Raw genomic sequence first — 21,045 nt, forward strand, 5'->3', positions numbered from 1 at the left:
GCTCCGCAGTACATGAGAGACTTGGAGCTACTGGAGAGAGTCCTGCAGAGGGCTACAAAGATGACCGGGGACTGGATCACGGGACTGGAAAGGCAGAGACAGCTGGGCCTGTTTAGCCAAGAGAAGAGAACATTTGGGGAAATCTTGTCAACGTGTATAAATGTCTGAAGGGAGGATGTCAAGAGGATGGGGCCAGATACTTCTTAGTGGTCCCCTGTGATAGGACAAGAGGCAGTGGGCACAAAATGAAACATGGGATGCTCTTTCTGAGCATGAGGAAAAAAAATATTTACTGTGAGGGTGACAGAGCACAGTAACAGGTTGTCCAGAGAGGTTCTGAAGTCTCCTTCTCTGGAGATATGTGAGACCTGCCTGGATGCCATCCTGTGCAATGTGGGTGCAGGTGACCCTGCTTGGCAGTAAGGTTGGACTGGATGATTTCCAGAGTTCCCTTGTAACCTCAACCATTCTGTGATTCATGTCAAAGTCATGTTACTGCACTAGAAAACTCAGAAAATTAATTACTTGCAAGTAAAGGGGTTCCTCAGCAGTTGAGTGTGGAAAGGACTGATTTGAAAGCAATTGCAGCCCAAGGAGGATGGTTGGACTTTGTATGGGACAACCTTGAATTTCTCAAAGGAAAAAGATGCGATGACACTTCAGCTGTTTCAGCCATAGATGAAAATGTACTTATTTCATTAAGCACGTTGTCTGTTCACCTGGATCAGGGCACTGACACCTGAAGCCTTTGATTGTCTAGCTCTAACTCTCATATTAAAGATGTGACAAAAGTGTCCTATGCAACATACCAGTTATTCAAAGCACACAAAAGCAGAGTATAACAGAGAAAAACAGCACACGTGTTTATTGTTTTTGTTTGCTTATGGCATAGAATTGCTAATCAGGTGGTAGAGGCAGTAGAGTAAGGGGGAAGAGCTTTGGCAAGGCTGGGAAGGAAAGGTATGTGGAAATGTAGTGTCACTGTTACCGGTGCTTCCTACATACAAACCTGATAAAACAGGAGGAATGTGATTCTGAAGAAGACACTGAGTAGAGAAAGGGAGTTAGAACACGTTAAAAGTTTTGAGTACTTATGCTTCCTGTGCTGTAAGGGGCTTGGCAAATATACAAGGCCATGCTACTGCAGCTGTTCCTGAAGGGCTCCACAAGATAGGGTTTTCAGTACTGCAAGGATCTTCTGCTGACTGAGTCAATGGACCAGTGGAGTTAATGGGGGATGGGTTGCACAGACAGAGGGGAATAGTAGTTTTGTATTCATCATGTAGAGCTTAGGGATATGGTTTAGTGGAGGGCTGTTAGCGTTAGGTTGGAGGTTGGACTCGATGACCTTGAGGTCTCTTCCAACCTAGAAAAATTCTGTGATTCTGTGATTCTGTGATCTGTTTGTTTTCTGGAAGAGCTGCCGCAGTAATAAGCGGCAGGCATTAAGTTGACAAAAGTCTTTCACCCAATTATACAATATTGATACAGTTGTTGAAGGAATTCAAGGAAATACTGTTCTGGAGATAGATATAGGTGGCTTTCTTCAAAGTACTGATTATTTTGATTATCTACAGAATAAAATAAGATGCATACAATATGTTGAGAGTAAAACAATTATAAATGCGTATGTGGTTAAAGCTCTTGAAGCAGATAGATTTTAGGTGCCGTTAAAGAGGATCTGCAGCCTGACTGTATCTTTTGTGTATATTAAAATCATATGTATTCAAAAGTTTCAATATTATCATTAGAAGCCTAACTTCTGATGTTTACCTAGTTTAAAATACCCAACTCCTGAGACTCAAATTGAAAAATGCATTAAGTAGACTTCCTTTTTGCATAGCAATTAATCGTGTTAGACTGCCTAATCTGACTGAGCTACAGCTTGTTTCATTTGACTTTTTTTTTTTTTTAATATCAGGATTCAAATATTATTTTGCTATTTTGGCTTTCAGTCAAAGCCTTATGAAATCAACAAAATTAATTTGAATGCTTCTCCATTTTCATTTTGAGCTATGTGGACATGATGAAAAAAATGTTTGAGTAATATTTGTGACTCAACTGGCAGCTGAATAAATCTAAGCAGGTTTTATGTAGCAAGAGATTTTTTTTTACATAAGGTTGATTTCTGAGTTATTGCTAAGGAAATTAAAAAGTTATACCAGATGCAAGAAAAGATAGCTTTTTTGAGGCATGGGAACATTCAGTAGGCTGTGGTCTTGTTACTTTGAAGAACATTTCTTTGTTCTTCAAGTTCCTGCTGCTTGTTATTAATGCCTTTAGGTTCTTGGTGTAGTCTAACAGCTTCCTTATCCCAAATCTTTTTTACAATGCAAATGAAATGCTGAGAAGAGATCAGGGAAAATGCACCGTTCCACTTGACTTGAATCCTCCAATGATAACGGAGGGCTAGGGGTAAGAAGGTAGGAAGCTCTGCCCCTATGTGCCAAAAGATAAGCCAGCAGAGAAGAAGATTGGCCTCTGGAACTCAGGAAGAAGAGGAGAGTTTATGACCTTTGGAAGAAGGGGCACTTAACTGAGGAGGACTACAAAGATGTTGTGAAGTTATGCAGTGAAAAAATTGGAAGGTCCAAAGCCCAGCTAGAATATTATAAGACTATAAAAATGTTTAAGTAAGGAGGACAAAGGAGACCATTATATATAGGACTCGCACATGTATTGGATGTGGGGGGAAACATAGTGACAAGAGATGGGGAAAAGTCTGAGGTACTTAACGCCTTCTTTGCCTCAGTCTTTATTAGTAAGATCAGTTGTTCTGTGGGTACCCATCCTACTGAGCTGGAGGCAGAGACAGGAACCAGAATGAAGCCCTTAAAATCCAAAGGGAAGTGGTTAGCGCCTACTACGCCAACTGAACATCTTCAAATCCATGAAGCTGGGTGGGATCCACCCAAGGGTGCTGAAGGAACTGGCAGAAGTGCTCACCAAGCCACTTCCAATAGTTTACCAACATTCCTGGCTAAAAGGGGAAGTCCCAGTTGGCTGGAGGTTGGTGAACATCATTCTGTTCTACAAGAAGGGCAGGAGGGAGGACCTGGGAATTACACGCCTGTCCATCTGACCTGGGTGCCAGGGCAGATTGTGGAGCAGATCGTCTTGATTGTCATCACATGCCACATACAGGACAACAAGGTGGTCAGACCCAGTCAGCCTTGGTTTATGAAAGACGAGTCCTGCCTGACAAGCCTAATCTCCTTCTATGATAAGATCAGATGCTTAGTGGACAAAGGCTGTGAATGTTGCTTACTTGGACTTTAGCTAAGTATTCAATACTGTTTTCCACAGCCACCTCTGGATGAGTGGCTGCTCGTGGCTTTGACAGATGTACTGTTTGCTGGGGAAAAAAAACAAAACCTGAGTGGATGGTTGGGCCCAAAGGATTGAATGGAGCTAAATCCAGTTGGTCACATGTGGTATTTCCCAGGGCTCAGTTGTGGGGCCGGTTTTGCTTAACATTTTTGTTAATGATATTGAGGGGATGGAGTGCACCCTCAGCAAGTTTACAGACAACACCAAGTTAGGTGTTACTGTCAATCTGCTTGAGGGTAGAAAGACTGCAGAGGAACTTGGATAAGCTGGAGTGATGAGCCACATCTGATTTTACAGCATGCAACATGTCAGGTGCTCCACGTGGGTCGTAACAACCATGTGCGATGGTACAGGCTGGGGGAAGAGTGGAAGGTAGCCCAGTGGAAGAAGACCCGGGAATGCTGGTCAGCAGCCAGCTGAACAGCAGCAGTGTGCCCAGGTGGCCAAGAAGTCCAGTGGCATCCTGGCCTACATCAGAAATGGTGTGGCCAGCAGGACTAGGGAGGTGATTGTCCCCTTGTATGGTCTTACCAGTGCTGTGTTCCTCAAGTACTCTGTTTAGATTTGGGCCCCTTCCTACAGGAAGGATATTGAGTTGCTGAAGCATGTGCAGTGAAGAGCAAAAAGTCTGGTGAAGCAACTAGACAAAAAAACTTACGAGGAGAGGCTGAGGGAACTGGGGTTGTTTAGTCTGGAGAGAAGGAGTCTGAGGGCAGACTTCATTGGTGTGTAAAGCTACCTGAAAGGAGATTGCAGTGAGGAGGATGTTAGCCTCTTTTCTCAGGTGATAAGTGATAGGACATGAGGCAATGGCCTCAAGTTGTGCCGGCAGTAGTTTAGGCTAGATATCAGGAAGAATTTCTTCACTGAAAGCCTGGTAAGGCATTGGAACAGGCTGCTCAGGGAAGTAATGGAGTCCCTGGAAGTGTTTGAGATGCATGTGGATGTGGAGCTTTGGACATAGTTTAGTGGTGGACTTGGTAAATGTTAGCTGGACTTAATGATCTCAAGGATCTTTTACAACCTAGATGATCCTATGATTCAAGTATTCTTTTTTGATTCTAAGTGGACTGCAGAAAACAAAAGTGTTATAGGCCTTGCTTGTATTTGTTGACAGACAAAATATGCAGAGATAGGCAAATACATTCTTGCTGTTGTGAAGTGATGAAAGCACTTTAATCCCCACATACTTCACAAATAGGAAAATCGCTTTCTCACTAAATAATTTCAGAGAAGAATCATTTTCATTTTATTGTCAGATGGAGAGTACTGGCTGTAACCATCCTAAGACCTATTCCGTCTATCAAAAATGCGGGAAGAGAGGTTTTGAATCCTTCTTATGTAAGAAACCTTATCTAGAATCCCCAAAACTACCATGCATATTCAGGAGTCAGTCCGTCCTTGCTTTACCTTTTTTCCCCCCTTCTACAGATTAACTTTGCTGGTCATTAAGTTTGTGTGTGTAAAATAATAACTTTCTCATGTGGTTTATCAAAGCGTATTGCAAAGTTCTATGAATCTTCCTTCAAGTTTGAGGAGTGGGATTATCTCATTGTAAAGTTTGGTCTGCACTGCAAGAGAAAACATTATTCAATTGTGTTAGTCCAAAGAAAGTTTAAAACTGATCCAGCCACTTTGTGTCTGCTTTCCTTGCATAGCACAATTCCTACTTGAGAGTAGAATTTTGTGTTCCTGTTCTTTCTCGTGCAGGCCTTGTAATTGTTTCACAACTTCTGCAAGTCAGAAGCTGTTCTGGTAAGTTCAGCGTTTGTGTGAAATGCCTACAAGCTCAGTGGTTCCAGAATTCCTATACATAACTTTTATTTTTTTGAGTAGACCTTGAATTTTTTTCAATTGTTAGTCATTTTAATATTTATGACTTATTGCCTACTTACCCTTCAAACTAGAATACTGTTAAATAAATGTCACTCCTGGTGGGACTAGAGAGCTGTAATCTTGTTTCTGATTTCAGCCACGTGGTGTGTAAAGATGAAATTATCTCCTCCCTTGATGCCTCTTTATGCCTATTTTGCTTTATATATACATATATATACACACACACACACATTTTTATGCTTTCTGCTGAATTATACTGGAAAATTTTATGTCTTTTCAGTTATCATAACTAATACTTTTCAGGACACTGGACTGTTTTTTATGTGTAACCTGCATTATTCTTGCACATCTAACTTGGCATTTGTATCATTAAAATATATTTCTTTTGAAATGAACTTTTTTTTTTTTAATTTAATTTCATAGAATCATTAAGGTTGGATTTGAAATGAATTTTTCTTTTTAATTTGAAAAGACAGTCGTTTTGTCTGATTATGCTATTTCAGTTCAGACCTTCTTAGTACTAGGCAGGCATTGACATGCTGGAATGAGTCCAGCAAAGGGCCACCAAAGATGTTCAGAGTGAAGCCCATGAGGCCAAGAGAACTGTGTGTGTTCAGTTTGGAGAAGTCTGAGTAAACATCTCTTTGCAGTCTTCAGCTTCCTAATGGGAGACTGTATAAAAAAGATGGACTGTATTTGGAAATATATGGTGACTGGGTGAGAGACACAAGATATTTTTGTGAGGTATTATTTTTTTTTTCAAAAAAATTTTTTGAGGTTGGTCAAATGTTGAAACAAATTGTTCAAAGTGGTTGTGAAATATCCATCTTTGAAGATATTAAAAACTTCACTAGACAGGTTTTTGAGCCTGGCACAGTTTTACCCTACTTTAAGCAGGGGTATTGGACCAAATGACCACCAGAGGCCCCTTTCAAACTATCATTTCTTGTTATTAATTTACATGGTATTGGCATTTGGCATCTTCATGCATAATAGTTGCAACTTTTGTTTTTGCTCCTGTATGGAAACAATGTATTTTCTTACACAAAATGTTTGCTTGAATAACCAATTAATGCTTTGAGGCTTTAGTTAGAATGCGTAGCAGTCTCTAAAACGTTTGTTGAAGTGGAATATAGTGGAAACTAAAGAAATCCTTGCAAAAGCCTGCTGAACCTGTATAGATAGATATGTGTTTAACTGAAGTGTTATGTGTAGTTCTTTTATAACAGGGAAATGGATTAAAAAGTTGAATCTGCTTTGCAGATTAGAAATATCCCAGTAAGAATATGTTAGCTCTTATTTTTCCATGCCATTGTTTTTTGTGAGCAGAAAAATGGGTACATTTTTGAAACTGAGTAGTGCTCAAACTTGTATTAGTGGCCTCAGAAAGGCCATCATCATCTGCCTTAGAAGTTAGAATTGAAACAAAGTTATAACTATATGAAACTAAATAAAATAAGATCACGATTAGTAGAAAACTGTAATACTGTTAAGGTGCTCAGTTTGAGTGGAAGCAGAAGTTAGTTGAGATGCTGAAGTGAGGTGAGAGTGAGAGGGCTAATGTGGGATGGTTGTATGTATTGAAAAGGGGACAAGTAAAGGGGTAAGCAGAGAAATTCAATAACTTTCACAAAATATCCTGAGTTGAAGGGACCCACAAGGATCATTGAATCCAACTCCTGGCTCTGCACAGCACCAGCAAAAATCAGACCATGTGTCTAAGAGCATTGTCCAAACACTTCTTGAACTCCATCAGGCTCAATGCTGTGCCCGCTGCCCTGGGGAGCCTGTCCCAGTGCCCAACCAACCTCCGAGTGAAGAACCTGTCCCTAACCCCCAGCCTGACCCTCCCCTGTCCCAGCTCCATGCCGTCCCCTCGGGTCCTGTCGCTGTCCCCAGAGAGCAGAGCTCAGCGCCTGCCCCTCCGCTCCCCTCCTGAGGGAGCTGCAGGCCGCCATGAGGCCTCCCCTCAGCCTGCTCTGCTCGGGGCTGAACAAAACAAAGACCCTCAGCTGCTCCTCATACATCTTGCCCTCTAGACCCTTCACCATCCCTGTAGCCCTTGCTCTCCTTTGAACACACTTACAGTGTTCTTTGGATATAATATTTTTATAATAGTTTTATGTCCATCTTATATCAGGGAGTGTTCTTACAATAGCAAGTGTCCAGTGTACGACTAGACTAACAACAGATAAGAAAGGAGATCCAATGAGAATTGGCAAGAGCTGATGGAGTGAAGCGTGGAATATCTGATGGGTAGAACTGTGTGATTGTAGAGGAAAGATGAGATAAAAAAGCTGACTAAGGGTCAGAAGTGGAAAGTGGAAAGAAGGCTGTGAAGAATACTATAGAGAGCTGTTTGTTTATAGGTGCGGATATTACAATAAGGGATTGAAATGATTGGGAGCTGAGGATTGGAAAGGAAGTGATGAATACTATAGATGCTAAGAGCAGGGCATAGAGCATTGTACAGCAGCATAAGAATCTCTTCTTCATACAGGTGAAAGCCCAACAGATTATGAATTTGGTTTATTTGTGTTAAGTTGGAAATGTTTTGTATTAATAATTTTGCATAAAATATGCTTGGAATTGGCAACAGTCTTTAATGTTCACTATAGTCACAGATTGATCAGACAGTTCAGGCTAATTTAATCCATCTGTGTAAAAATATATCTTATTTCACTTCAGAAGTTTTTTTTTTCAAAAAATAAAATTAATCTTTTTCTTCTTAAAAAAACGTTTTAACCAAAAAAATATATAATAATAACATAATAGTAGAAATTTTCATCATGTCAGTCACTTTTCTCTCAAAACTGACATAAGAAAATGAAATGTGGGAATGTGGGCTTTTTTTTTTTTTTAAACTTACCAGAACCCTGCTATAGGCTTTTGGCAGTGACATAGGAATGATACTGATGATACTGGTGGAAAATTTAATGTACAAGGTTGTTTAAGTGTGAAGTAAAATATAGGGGGAAAATAATGATCTTAATGCTCAGACAAAACACCTTTACTGTAGAAAAGCTGACTCTTCTAAAGTCAGGAAAGAAAGAAGGGAGTAGGATGTATATAGGCAATTCCTGCAAATGATTAAATACCCTGCTGTCTTAATCACAGCTTAATCCTGAACCTACAGGAATGTGAGGAAGTCTTGAATGTGGTGTTAACAAGAACTTCAGTAGTTATAAATAACTTCGTAAACAATCATTTGTTCTACCTCTTTTCTGGTGTTGTTTATAACGATCATAAAGATGATTTTGTATTCTTCTGGGTTTAAGAAGCTGGTGAATGTCAAATCCCTGTGAAACTATGTTGGTAAAGGACTGTTGCAGGCTTGTCCTGTTCACGTGCATGTTTGTGGGGATTCATTCTTGGCCACTGTTGGAAGAAGAATTAGTTGTGCCTTTGGTCTGTTCATAATTACCTTTCCTGAAACAAGCAGGCAAGTGAATGGTTTGGAAAAATTGTACTGAGAGAGGGTTAATCCTGAAAACCATGTTCTCCTATTGTTTGTGTGCAGAAAAAATACAAGTTACAGAATTGCTTGGTGATCAGTTGCAAAGCAAAACTAGTTTGAAATCACACAATGTGGAAAACATTGAAGCTGTGAGGAAAGACCTCTCTACTTCTGGTCTTACAGGTGATTCTGAAACACGCAGTCTTCATGTCTGCCAGTAAGCAAAAAGTGTGTGAAGACCAGAATGCTATGGAAAGCCAAAGATGACTCACTGCATTGCATGTAAACAGGGGAAACAGTCAAAACTGTTTCAAAAATGCTATAAATATATTTTCATAAAGATGCAAAAGAGCTTTGATTGTTGTAGCTACACTTTCTCAAGATATTTCAATACTGTAGTTAGTTTTCTAGATGTCAGAATGGTTGTTATATAGCAGTCCACAAGGAAAACAAAGAATTAATGCTTCGAATAGCTAAAACTAGTGGAAGCGATAGGCTAAAGAACTGTTCCATAAGCAGTGAGTGTGAAGAATTGAGCATTTCTTTCATTGTTAGCTATTGTTTTCACGGAGTGTAGGTTTTCTAGAAATATTTGCTCATACTCCTTCGTTTTAAGATTAAAAGCAACACCTAGCACTGTAGAGATCAAGAGGTATTAAAGAAGAGAGAAGGGGCTTACATGGGAGGAAGCAAACATTTACGAGTTTAGCTTTTTAAACAAGGAATATGCATGTCCTGAGACTTCATTGAAAATGGATGAAAAGCAGGCTGTTAGGCAATAGCTGTAGTGCAGAACACGGGAAACAAAACAGCCTTTTATGTGTCTTTTCAACAACTATGGCCCACATTTGTTATCCTTGTTGTAAGTTCACATATTTGAAAATGGCTTGCAACAACACTAGTTAATTTCTCTTGTGCTCTCTGTTCTAGTATAGAACAGCTTCAGTCTCAACGAAGGAATTGCTTGCCATCACAATAACAGTCTATTAGAGTTTTTTTCAAAAGCTTGCTGTGCTGGCTCTGACTGAGGTGGAGTTAAGTTTCCCCACAGCAGCCCATACAGTGCTGTGCTCTGGACTTGTAGCCAGAGCAGCCCTGATCTCACACCAGTGTTTTGGCTCTTGCCGAGCGGTGCTGGCACAGCGCTGAGCCTGGCTCTCCAACCCCCTCAAGGGTCGCTATGCTGGGGGTGGGCAAGAGATGGGGAGAGGACACAGCCAGGACAGCTGGCCAAAGGGGTATTGCATACCATATGATGTCGTGCTCAGCAATAAAAGTTGGAGTGGAAAAAGGAAAAGGAGGGACTCGTGAAACTGTTTGTCTTCCCAAGCCACAGATATGTATATTGAAACCCAACCTCCCAGGAAGTGGCTGAACATTGCTTGCTGATGAAAGTAGAGAATATTTGTTTTCCTGTTGTTCCTGCATGACCTTGGCTTTTTCTATTCTTCCTTTAATTAGCCCCAAATACGGAGCTTTGAGCAAGCTGGTCTAGTGGAAGGTGTCCCTGCCCATGCCAGGGAGGTTGGAATTGGATGATGTTTAAGGTCCCTCCCAACACAAACCATTCTGTGACTCTGTAATTCGAATTGAACTGCCCTTTATCTCAACCCACAAGTTTTTTTTCTCATCGTGTTTCCTCACCATGTCCTTCTGAGGAGGGGAAGTGAGAGAGCAGCGTGGTGGAGCTTAGCTGCCCATCAGTTCTTAAACCATAACAGCTTTTTTTTGTTTGTTTGTTTGGTATGATTACAGTGGTCACTGGGCTTCTGCCAACTGCTGTGAGCAACATCCAAAGAAGTCTTAATTAGGAATTTACCAGGCATCACTGTGCCAATTCCTGTTCCTGTGCACTAGATAGCTGAATCTAGGCAGTAAGAAATTTGCATCATGTACTGTCAACTGAAAGAAAATTAAATAACCACAAAATAATTTGTAATGAACTGTCTCCTGCTGTGATATCTACTGTTTGTAAAAACTATTTACTGTTACTAAAAATAAAAAAACCACTAGTGTTACAGTGTACTCAAGTGCTTGAGGTAAAATGCAGGTCTCAGAGGTTTTTTTCCAAAGGCTCAAAAAAAGAGCTACTTAAACAGCAGGTACCTACCTCTACTTTCTCATAAATCCATCACATACATTATGATAATGACAGGTAAAGCAGCTCAGGGAAGGAGATGTACCACAAGTGCATTTAATTAACTCTGTCAGCCACTTCAGTGAATAGGTGAAACATACACCACTGAGTGTGGGAGGGTTTGCTGTGTTGGATGTCATGCAGCCTCTCTCAAACCTAAATGAACCGCATGGCTGAGGACTCAGGCTGTAGAAAGACCAATATTAATTTAGCATCAGCAGGTGGGGATCAGCTAATTGTGTTGCCCATGCCTGCAGTGCTTCTGAACATCCAAATGTCTTCAGCCTGTGCTTCGACCTCTCAGCCTTCCCTGTGGTACCAAAGCCTCCAGACTTGTGTTACAAAAACAAGGGTGGGGTGGGAGTGGAAGCCCAGGGGCAAGAGAGGAGGGAGTGGGGAGCTGCTCTGAAAGCTGGCCATGAAGAACACCACCAGTGAGTACCCCATTGGAACTCTTAGTGCTGGCTGTGTGTCTGCTTGGCTGGAGAATAAACCAGCTAGCAAGCACTGATGCATTTTACACCCCTTTTCAAAGATTTATGTAAATAGTTGGCACACCTTGCTGAAAGTCGTTTGTGTCAGGCTGCACATTGTAAAAGCTCTGGGGAAAGGCAGGTTATTCCTTGTCCAAGAAGATGCAAAACTGTTCCTTCTGAGCAGATATTTGTGTAGGCTGTCCAGGAAAAATTTGAACAGTTCACTGTCCACCTCTGAAATTCCCACATGAGAGCTGCTGGTCTCTGCAGCACCATTTCTTCAGTTCTGTTCTGCTCTGTAGGTGTTTGAGGGACAGGCAGATGCATAGTAACATTTCAAGTTTGGATCATTGTGCATCCCATGTGGAATGAAAAAAATACTGCTACCTCCCCATCAGCGCATTCTGCCTGAGAGTAGTAGATCATGATGTTGCTGGAACCACAGACTTTAGTATTTGCTCTTCTGGAGGAGTGTGTTGCTGATTTCTTTCCGTAAGACCAGTGGGCTCTGTGACAGACATACATTTGTCAACAGCTGATATTCTAAATATTCTTTGTTCTCTCATTGGGAATACACATCCATGTGCCACTATCTCAAGTTTGTTGATGAGCAACAGTCAACTTCACTGTTATTTTTTACACACAGCACAAAACAGTGAGAAGGTTCAGAAGTTATGAGTAAATTTTTCACTCAGAGGGTGGTGAGGCACTGGCACGGGCTGCCCAGAGAGGCTGTGGATGCCCCATCCCTGGAGGTGTTCAAGGACAGGTTAGATGAGGCCCTGAGCAACCTGATCTAGTGGGTGGTGCCCCTGTCCATGTCAGGGCGGTTGGAACTGGGTGGTCTTTGAGGTCCCTTCCAACCCAAGCTGTTCTATGATCCCATAAGTTAATTTGTAGATCTGCATTAGCTTAGTCTTGCTCTAGTGTTCTACTGGAAGATTCCTTTAAGCCTTCTCCCGTGAATTACCCCTGATAGTCTGAGTTTCTCAAAAATATCTTTTCTACTGCTTCTCATTTTCTGTCAGTTTAAAATATGATTTCATAGGTTTCATTTGTTTTGCCATCAGAAGAAAAACAGGCTGCAAATGTCAGCTACAGGAGGGGGATGTGCAGTTTTATACTTGGCATTAGTGGCTATGGAGATGTCTCACAACTATTACCCATGTTTAGAGAGGGTAAATGTAGATGACTGAAATCCATCCTTGGCTTAAAGATCCTTATCACCATAAAGATCCTTACCACCAACCACTGAGGCTCTGCAATGTGATCAAATCTTTCTCTGCTGGAGAAGGGAGGGGAAGGAAAAAGCTTTCGTGTAAGGCAGGAATGTAGAGGTGCTGGAGATAAAGTGGGACAAACAACCGCCTTGTGCAAGCTTTCTTGATTTCTGTACCACCAATTTAGTGTGCTGTCTCTATCTTCCACTTGAACTGAGGCTCTTGCCTTTACTTCCTTTCCCGTCATGGAATATCTCAGCCATCTGGCATCTGTCACTGCAAGTAATCACTGTGAGAAATTATCTTCTTCTCAGCAGTAGTTTAAACTTCTTCCCAAGTTTTCATTAACAAAACAAATGCTTTCGCAGAAGCTGACTGTGGCAGGATGCCTTCATTTCCTTCCTCTTTTCTGAAATTTTCCAGGAATTGAATTGAGTCTAGACTTCTGGTCATGCTAAGTAGCTACTGTGTATTTTCTTGTGCTTTCTGGGGTCAAGCAGGCTGCTTTTTGCATCTGTGTATGCACTATCATCTGTTTCATTTTGCATGTACTGAGGTTATGCTTGTCACTTAATTAGTAATACACTGTCACTTAATTAGTTTTAAATTGATTTCAGTTAGAAGTATGAACCTGGTTCTATGCAGTTGTAGATGGGAAGGTAAGAGAGCAAAGAGAATGCCTTCTCTGCTGGGAAAGCTTGGGGAGAGGAGGAAGGATGGGGGGAGCAGAAAAAACACTGTCTTCTGAGACCTATGGGCTCAGACTTGGCATGCTGATCTTTGCTTAGAGATAGGCATTCTCTGTCTTTATCTGGGGAAGATTTTGCATTTTGCTGTAATAGCTGGTTTCTGTTACATGTCATCCCATCCTCTTTGCTCTCATCTCTCCTTTTTGCCCAGGGATTTGCTTGTTGTTGCTCATTCTTTTTCTTCTTTCTGGCAGTGAGCAGACACAATGCCTGCTGAGGTCTTTGTGTGTGACTCAGCTGCTGTGCATGCATAGCTAACAGGAGATATTCTGAGAGATGGATAATTTGGCTTTAGAAAGATTCTGCATCAGGTGAGATGGAAGCATCTGCCAGAGGATGAGTCCTTACATTACAGTGTCTTGCTGTCAACAAAAGCATGTGGCTGATAAAACAAAGCGTGGAAGAGGACTATTGTGCACTGACACTTGTTTTGTTACTTTGCTTCTACCGTGGTCACTAGCAAACCTTATGGTTTATGAGAGTCTTCAAACTACCTTAACTCCTTTTCTCAAAAAGAAACTGATATACCCCCCTACTGAGTTCTGACTGTCTGTCTGAAGTGACTGTCATGATCTGTCCCACTGTGTACTGCCCTTACATGTGGTCATGGTGACGTATGCTACTTATGCCAGTAGGTTGATGAGGTCAAGTGTTAAGTGGTGATACTGTCTATGAACAGTTTGAGGGAAGCAGATACAGCATCTGGTAAAGGAGATAAACTTTCACTTCATTTAGAACCCATCAGTCCTGAATGGGAATGGAAAAATAACAAGAGCCCAATTCTGTGACCTTGCTTAATTTAATGCTATTTAATGCAGAGTTAAGCCTACATAGTTAGGGCGTTTAGGCTGAATCAGTACCACAGAAACACTAAGAATCCTGTTCCTGCTGAAGGCATGAAGAATGTTTTGGTCATCTGTTACGTAATGAACAATACACCCACAGCCCCTTGGTAGAGATATTCACAGTAGTGTCGCTTTTCTTACATAATTCTCTTTTTACTGAACTCTGAAGAGTAATAGAGAACAAGATTCTGCAAACTGTTTTCAAGATTTATCTTGTTATATTCCTTGCTTTGAGATATTAAACGTCTATCTACGTCTTTCCCTCTTACTGCTTTTTCTTTGGTACAGTTTAGCTCATTTTTTTTCTTACACATGCCCTTTCTGTTGAACTTTGTGCATTCAGGAAGGATTATTTTTCTTTCCCCTGATTGAGGTTTCTTCTATATACTAAGACTGAAAAATGAAACTGAGACCTTGTGTATGGAGAGACTTATGGTAAGAGCTGAATTTTAAAATGGATTTTCTCTAGCAATGTTTAAACAGTTTGGAGATTTCAACAGCACTTCCTTTGTGGTGTTACTTAATTTTTCAACTATTCATCTTCCTTGAACGGAATTATGAGGTAGTTTTTTCTTTACAATAGAAATTCATTTTATTGTCTATATTGTGAGACAAAGAGTTGTCTTTATATCTGATTTACTACCAGTGTCTCACAGTGTGAAATTAGGTAAATAATTCAGACTCCTTATATTTCTGCTTTCAGTACACTGGTACTGAAGTGCAATGCAGACTAGAAGTATGAAAATAACTATACATCATTACACACTTGTGCAAATTGGAGGTAATCTTTAACAGTATTCTAGGCAATCTGATGGAGCTGAGGCCGTTAGTGACAGAATTGTGTTCTCTCATTACAATAGTGCTGTATTGTGATGTTTTGTTTTTAAATTTGATACCAAATACGTGCTATCACTGACCTTAAAAAATAAGGCATAGTCTGGCTTCTCCTGATTTGTGCTTTTTTTTGGTACATTTTTCATTTGTCTGTGTACCGGGCAGAAGGATGTAATTCCTCTGTGACCTTCTTATTTGCTTTAACAAAATGAAACTCAATTCAGTTATTATTTGATGAATTGGCAGATGGATATCTTGATGTTTGGTTTGGAACTAGGTGTGGGTGGAATGTTTCTTGCATGTACTGGCGGTCAAAGTCCTTGCTATGTGCCAATTAAGAAATGAAAAAATCTATTTAAAAAATCATTTACTGGTAGGTGACCAGATGTGGCAAACACTTAGGGTAGGAAGGGGTATCAGGATATCCATTTATAGCAACTGAAATGCCTTGTCAGAAGTGGTCCATTCAGATGATTTTAATTCTTGCTTAGGATATCAGATGTACTGAGCTTGCTGACAAAATCTAATTACTATTAGTGTTTATACTAATGTAAATATATTATAAATATACACATTCTAACAGTATTTATAGCTATTCTTGGTTTGTTGCATATGTATGGTAGATCTGCAGGAGCCCAAAATATTCGTAAAGATTAGATACTATGGTCATTTGTAAAACTCCCAGTTGACTTCAGGGGGTGTCAGCAATTTGCCTTATATCTGCAAACATGTACACAAAAATGTCTTAATGACTAGTTCATCTGGGGATGTGTCTTACTCTGTTCAGTTTCCAAGTTTAAAACAAGCAAACAAACAAAAACAAAACAACAACAACAAAAAAACCTTGGCTGTAATGTATGGTCTTGTTTTTTAGATTTAGAATCCAGTTTCTAATTAAATCTAACTAAAAGTAAGTGTACTCAACGAAATAAATCAAAAAGGCTTCAGTGCCTTTGACAGGCATTTTCGGGAGGGCTAGCTGAGTTTATCATTGCATCATGGTCATAGCTTGTTGTAATCTCTTCAATAGCTATGTATTAATACTTAGTCTTCTGTTTTGCCTTGGGATGTGGTTCTTGAAGTCCATGAAGGTCTACTCATTTGTAGCAGCTCCTTCGTAACCCTTGCAGCAAAATCTGCAATTGTAGCTTGTCAGAACTGAGTTAAAGCTGCAAAAAAGTGTTGTATATTATGCTGAAAAGTTCTATAGAAAACTGAAGTGGTTCATGATTTTGAGACTGATCTAGGAAAAAGTCCTCCTCATTCTGTTATCTAGAGAATATAGTACCCTAACATTTGAGCAAATCACATTAGGTAGATCTGGATATTCCATCCACTGTAGAGTGGCAGTTGGTGGGAAAATAACAGCTTCAGGCAAGGATAAAACAACATGATTTCTAACTGGGAGTGGAATTTATCAGGAAGAACTGATGTGTCTTGGAAGGCATTGCAGAGTGGTTACATCCACAGAATTTTCATTAGAGTAGTGGGAACTCGTCTGAAATTGAAAGGTAGGTGGAAACCGCAAAGTTAATGGCTCAGAGGCAAAGCCTTTGCTGGAATTTGGCTTATATAATGAGAGACTTGATTATTTTTTTCTGATTTTCTGTCATCAGAGAGACTTTTAAGAATAGCTGAATTCTTAGAAGTTCAGTGGAAATTTTAAAATGTAATTTGGTATAAACAATTAAACAATTTATCAGTTTAAAAATACAGTCATGCTATAAATATTTCATCTTTATTTTACGATGTCTTCTTGTAAAGGAACTGATAGTATCACAATCTCTAGTGACACATTTTGAAATCCAGAAAAGAGCACCCTATCTTCTTATCTGATCTTCTGTGTATCATAGACCAGTTACATTTTGGATTTCCTTCTGAGTGCAGCCCAGTACTTTGAGTTTATCTGAAGCCTATTTTGTAACAGTGTATCTATTTGAGATATTTTAAAATCAAGAACTACAGAATCTACTGTTTTCTTGACTGTTTGTTCCAGTATTTTGATATTCTTATTTCTGAGAGAACAAAAAATTGTATTTCAGATAGGCATTCATATGGCTTTAATCTTCAGCCACTGTATTTTCTATTTGACTCATTACTTGCTTTTCCATTATGTTTTTTTTTTTCTTGAATTTATTTCAGGTAGCCTGATGGAGCTTTTTGAATTATTGGGGCAGAGTTCTCATGCTCATGCTTTGTGCAATTTCCTTAATGTTTCTTAATGTTTTTATCAGAATTTAACATCAAGAATCATGGAAAAAAGCGTCAATCACCTTAGAAATTGGGAAAATATGCAAGGTGGATATAGCAAGCTCTTTATAAATGTATCTTATTTCCAAATAATTTCTTTTTACTTAAAGCAAACAAATTGGAATAATCTTATTCAAAACAGCTCTGTAAATACTAGATGCATATGATGAGCATTTGTTTCTTCTCCAGTGCAAAAGGAAAAGTCAGATGTTTTTTTAATTTACAAGAGAACACAGGGTATTTTAAATGTTGCAATGGGAAAATATGGTTGCCTTAATTAGACTTCTATTTTTGCCCTTCATTTTAAACAAGTTGATCATTTTCATCAGAGTTTTGCAGTCTACGCTAATGGTGTATTTTATGACGAACCTTTATTTACTTTCAGAGTCCTGCTGTGTTTTTTTTTTTTTTGCTTCCATTTTTTTTCTGACAATCTGTGTTTGTAGAGATAACGTGATCTTGGCAAAGCATGTAGTGCTGTATCTTTGCAGAAGCTGGCTGGTATTTCAGATAGGGAACAAGTGGAGAGGTCTCAGACCATTGGTGATTAAAGAAGCATTAAGTAAACTATCATGCCAGTACATTTTCCTGAATTATAAAGATAAAATGTCAACATTGCTATCATAAACTGTTCAACAACATAAACCATTAAAATATGTTTTTTTTAAAAAAAGAACATATTCTTTTTTTTTAACATATTATAATGCTTATATATAGCATTTTCTGTTATTTTCTTATAGATGTGGTAATTGAACTCTAAATCACTATTTCTTAGGCTTTCGAATCCGTTTACATGGATTTGCGTTTTGGAGTATTAGTATTAAACTTCCATTTACAGAGATCACTTTTTTTTCAGCCGTTCCTTTGTCATTGTCTCACAAGATTGCGGCCTGGATGTCTTAGAGGGTCTTTGTCTTTAATTGCGTCTCCTTAGGTAACCAAGCCCTGATTCCATAAGGACTTGCATATGTGATCTGCTTTGTGCACAGTGCACATTTTTAGCCATATTGCATCTGTTGAGGGTCTAAGTTGGGGGACAAGGAGGAAAGTGTTCTGTGTTTTTCGTTTGTTTGTTTTTGTGGGCAGGTTTCTAATTAGGTGGTTTAGTGCTAATTGTTAGTCTTCACTAGGTTTTCACTTGGCATTGCAATACCAAAGAAATCTTAAATCCGAATGTACAGCAACTTATCTAGATTGAATTTACTTTGTAGAAAATCTAAATTCATACAATGCAAAGTTAAACACTTGTAAATAAAAATAGTGTTTCTAGTTAGTTTAGCTGGTATGTCATTGTAAATCATTTTATTTTGTCTAAAAATTTTAAGGACTTTTTAAAAGTCCTTAAAAAAACACTTAGGAGGGAATTCATGCGTGAAATTTGCAACAGGTCTGGTCTATTCATGTATGATTTCTTAACTGAGGCAATTAAAGGAAGCTGAAAAAGCAGGGTAGGCTGAAGATGAAGGTGCGAATCTATTGCTCTTGGCTGTTCTGTGGAGATTGCTGATTCACTCTGACTTAAATGTTATCCTGTTTACATTCTGACAGTTATTCCTGCAAAGGGCTAATTTGGTGAAGCACATGTTTTCAGGTTCTCTTCAGCTGTTGTAAAAGTAAGGGGTAACTTCATTCACCCAGATGTTTTCATATTTTTGACAATGCCATCTCAGATTTACTAGTCTTTCCCTCCCCCCATTTTTCACTGAAAAATATTAGAGAAGACAAGGTCAGGCATGTTTATCAGGCAGCAGCATATTATGCAATGTTCTTGTCCAAGACCACTTTTCCCTCTGCTTTTGTCCAGTTACGAAAACGGGAAGAAGAAAGAAACCGTAGAACACACAGACATGGGAGCAGCAGGAGGGAATGTTTTGTAAACACAATTTTGTGAAGAATGTGTTTGATCTCATTTTCTCTTTTTGTAGGCAGAAAAGGTGGCTGGGATTGTGTTGATATTCTCCATGATACTTTACCCCATATGGTAAAGTGTAAAAGTATACTTCTAGTGTCTAGAGGTAGAGGTTCAGAAGTGTGCCAGAGGAGTAGTCTCAGTTATGATACCCTGGTCGTTGAACCTGGAGCCAGCAATTCATCTCGGACAGTATAACAGAGGCATAGCGATACAGTTCTGTGATATAGCTTCTCACTACGCTTAAGGTGACTGCAAACCTCTGTAATCCATCTTTGAGGTCTGATTAACACTTTTTCTTAGACTATTCTGATGCTTGGCCAGAATCAAGATCTTTCTGTACTTTATTTATTTTTTCCCATTTTTTTTAACAGTACTAGATTTGTTGGAAGAGAATAAACAGCTAAAGAAAATTAAGTGGCTTAACTCATGGGAGAGAAGGAAGGTCTTTAAGCTTTGTTTTGACACTTTACATCTTTACTTTTTGTTTCATCCTTTTTCTGCATGCTTCCTACTTGACTGTAAGAGTCTAGCAGTGCTTCTACCCACCACCCCGCATAGTCTTCTGCTCCTCCTTCACAGGAAGAAGTTCTAGCTCCTCAACCCTCATGAATTTCTGCACACCATGTAAACACATATGACAGTTACTTCAGAAGCAGTAGTTTTACTAACCTCTGAGGAGGGAAGTTGCCAAACTGGGGAAGTGAGATAAGAAGACAAGAAAAGGGAGATGACAGAATTCAGAAGGAAAGGCCCAAAGACTTCAACTTTTTAAAATCCAGGTCTTGGGAAAAGCCTTCTGAACCGCAAGCTGGGCAATTTATCCTGATCATCATCAGTGGTATCTGGAAAGAGTTAATGACTAGTTTTCCTCACAGAAATGTTTGTCATGAGAAACACTTTATCTTCAGTGAAGGAAGAGGACGTTGTGCTTTCTGTCAGGATATAACTCTGATTGATGAAGCTGTTGTGCTGTGCTATGCCTAGAAGATACCTTTTTTTGTAAACCTGGAGCTCCAGAGCACTCCCTTAGCAGGAGGAGTTAAAGAACATCATCTAGTTTCTGTCGCTCTTCGGAAATACCAAACTACAGCAAGTGGTGGGTCTTGGCTGTTTTGTTTCTTCCGTGGTTAAGCTGTTGAGAGCAGGCATTTCCTTACCTGAGAAATCCCTGCCTGCCACAGGACAGGGACGGGTGTTTGGAGGCTGAGAGAAGAGTGACAGTTTTGAGACCTTTTCCTTCGTGGTATGGCCAGTGTTGTCTGACTGCAGCATGAAATGTGCATGGCTTCTGATAGCGTAGTGCTGCTTTCTTGGTTCTTGACAGCATCTGCTGAACTGGCATCTGTTCTGTAACTGTTGATGCTATTCTTTGGCAGCGTGGTGCTGTAGCAACAACTGTTAGTTCGTGTTTTGACAAAATTCTTCTTCAGTTGTGACGCTGGCAGTTGCATTTTGGAGAAGGTTAACTTGCCTTCTTCAAAAGTGTCTTCCAGCATCGCCTCCTCACTGCCTGGTGTGGCCATACCAGGAACCCTGCAGTGTTTGAGAAATCCACGCAGTTTGACAGATGACTTTGCTGCTGCTGTTGTTGTACTTTTTGCTTTTGTTTGCACTTTCAGTGTTTATTTTAACCTGTAAATATAGCTATAACTGTCATCTGTGTGCTCCAGAGCTGGTTGATGGGTTTTTCCCCCTAAACAGTGTTTTTGACAATAACGCCTTTTAATAGAAAAATACTTCTTTCTGTTTCAGTGGTGAGTCAGAGTATTTTTTTCCCACTTTGAAATGTTTTTTTTTTTTTTTTTTTTTTTTTTTTTTTTTACCTTTATTACTTCCTAATTTCTTGGTAATTCATTAGTATGTGTTTTTACGCAGAAGCTGGTACTTTGACTGTTTGATGTAGGAAAGTGGTTCAACACTTTGTAACCAAAAGCCACCAGGCAGAATGAGACTACCAACTAGCAACCTTCAAAAATACTTTCTACCTTGAGTTAAGTTG

General features: G+C 39.6%; 1 protein-coding gene across 6 annotated transcripts in view; it reads left to right on the top strand.

The window, feature by feature from the left end:
* The window catches only part of JAK2 (Janus kinase 2), a 92,392-nt gene that overhangs the window by 15,194 nt on the left and 56,153 nt on the right, over positions 1-21,045 (top strand). The window contains exon 1 of one of the 6 annotated variants that reach the window (XM_084305498.1): positions 7,476-7,535. The exons of 2 other annotated variants lie outside the window; for them this stretch is intronic. The gene's annotated coding sequence lies outside the window, so the exon portion shown is untranslated. Of the gene's footprint in view, positions 1-7,475; positions 7,536-14,355; positions 14,486-17,128; positions 17,183-19,904; positions 20,143-21,045 lie in introns of those variants that run through there. 3 more of the 6 variants (XM_084305495.1, XM_084305496.1, XM_084305497.1) reach the window with 3 other exon arrangements.

The sequence above is a fragment of the Netta rufina genome, assembly GCF_964035555.1.
Source record: "Netta rufina genome assembly, chromosome: Z".
Lineage (NCBI taxonomy): Eukaryota > Metazoa > Chordata > Aves > Anseriformes > Anatidae > Netta > Netta rufina.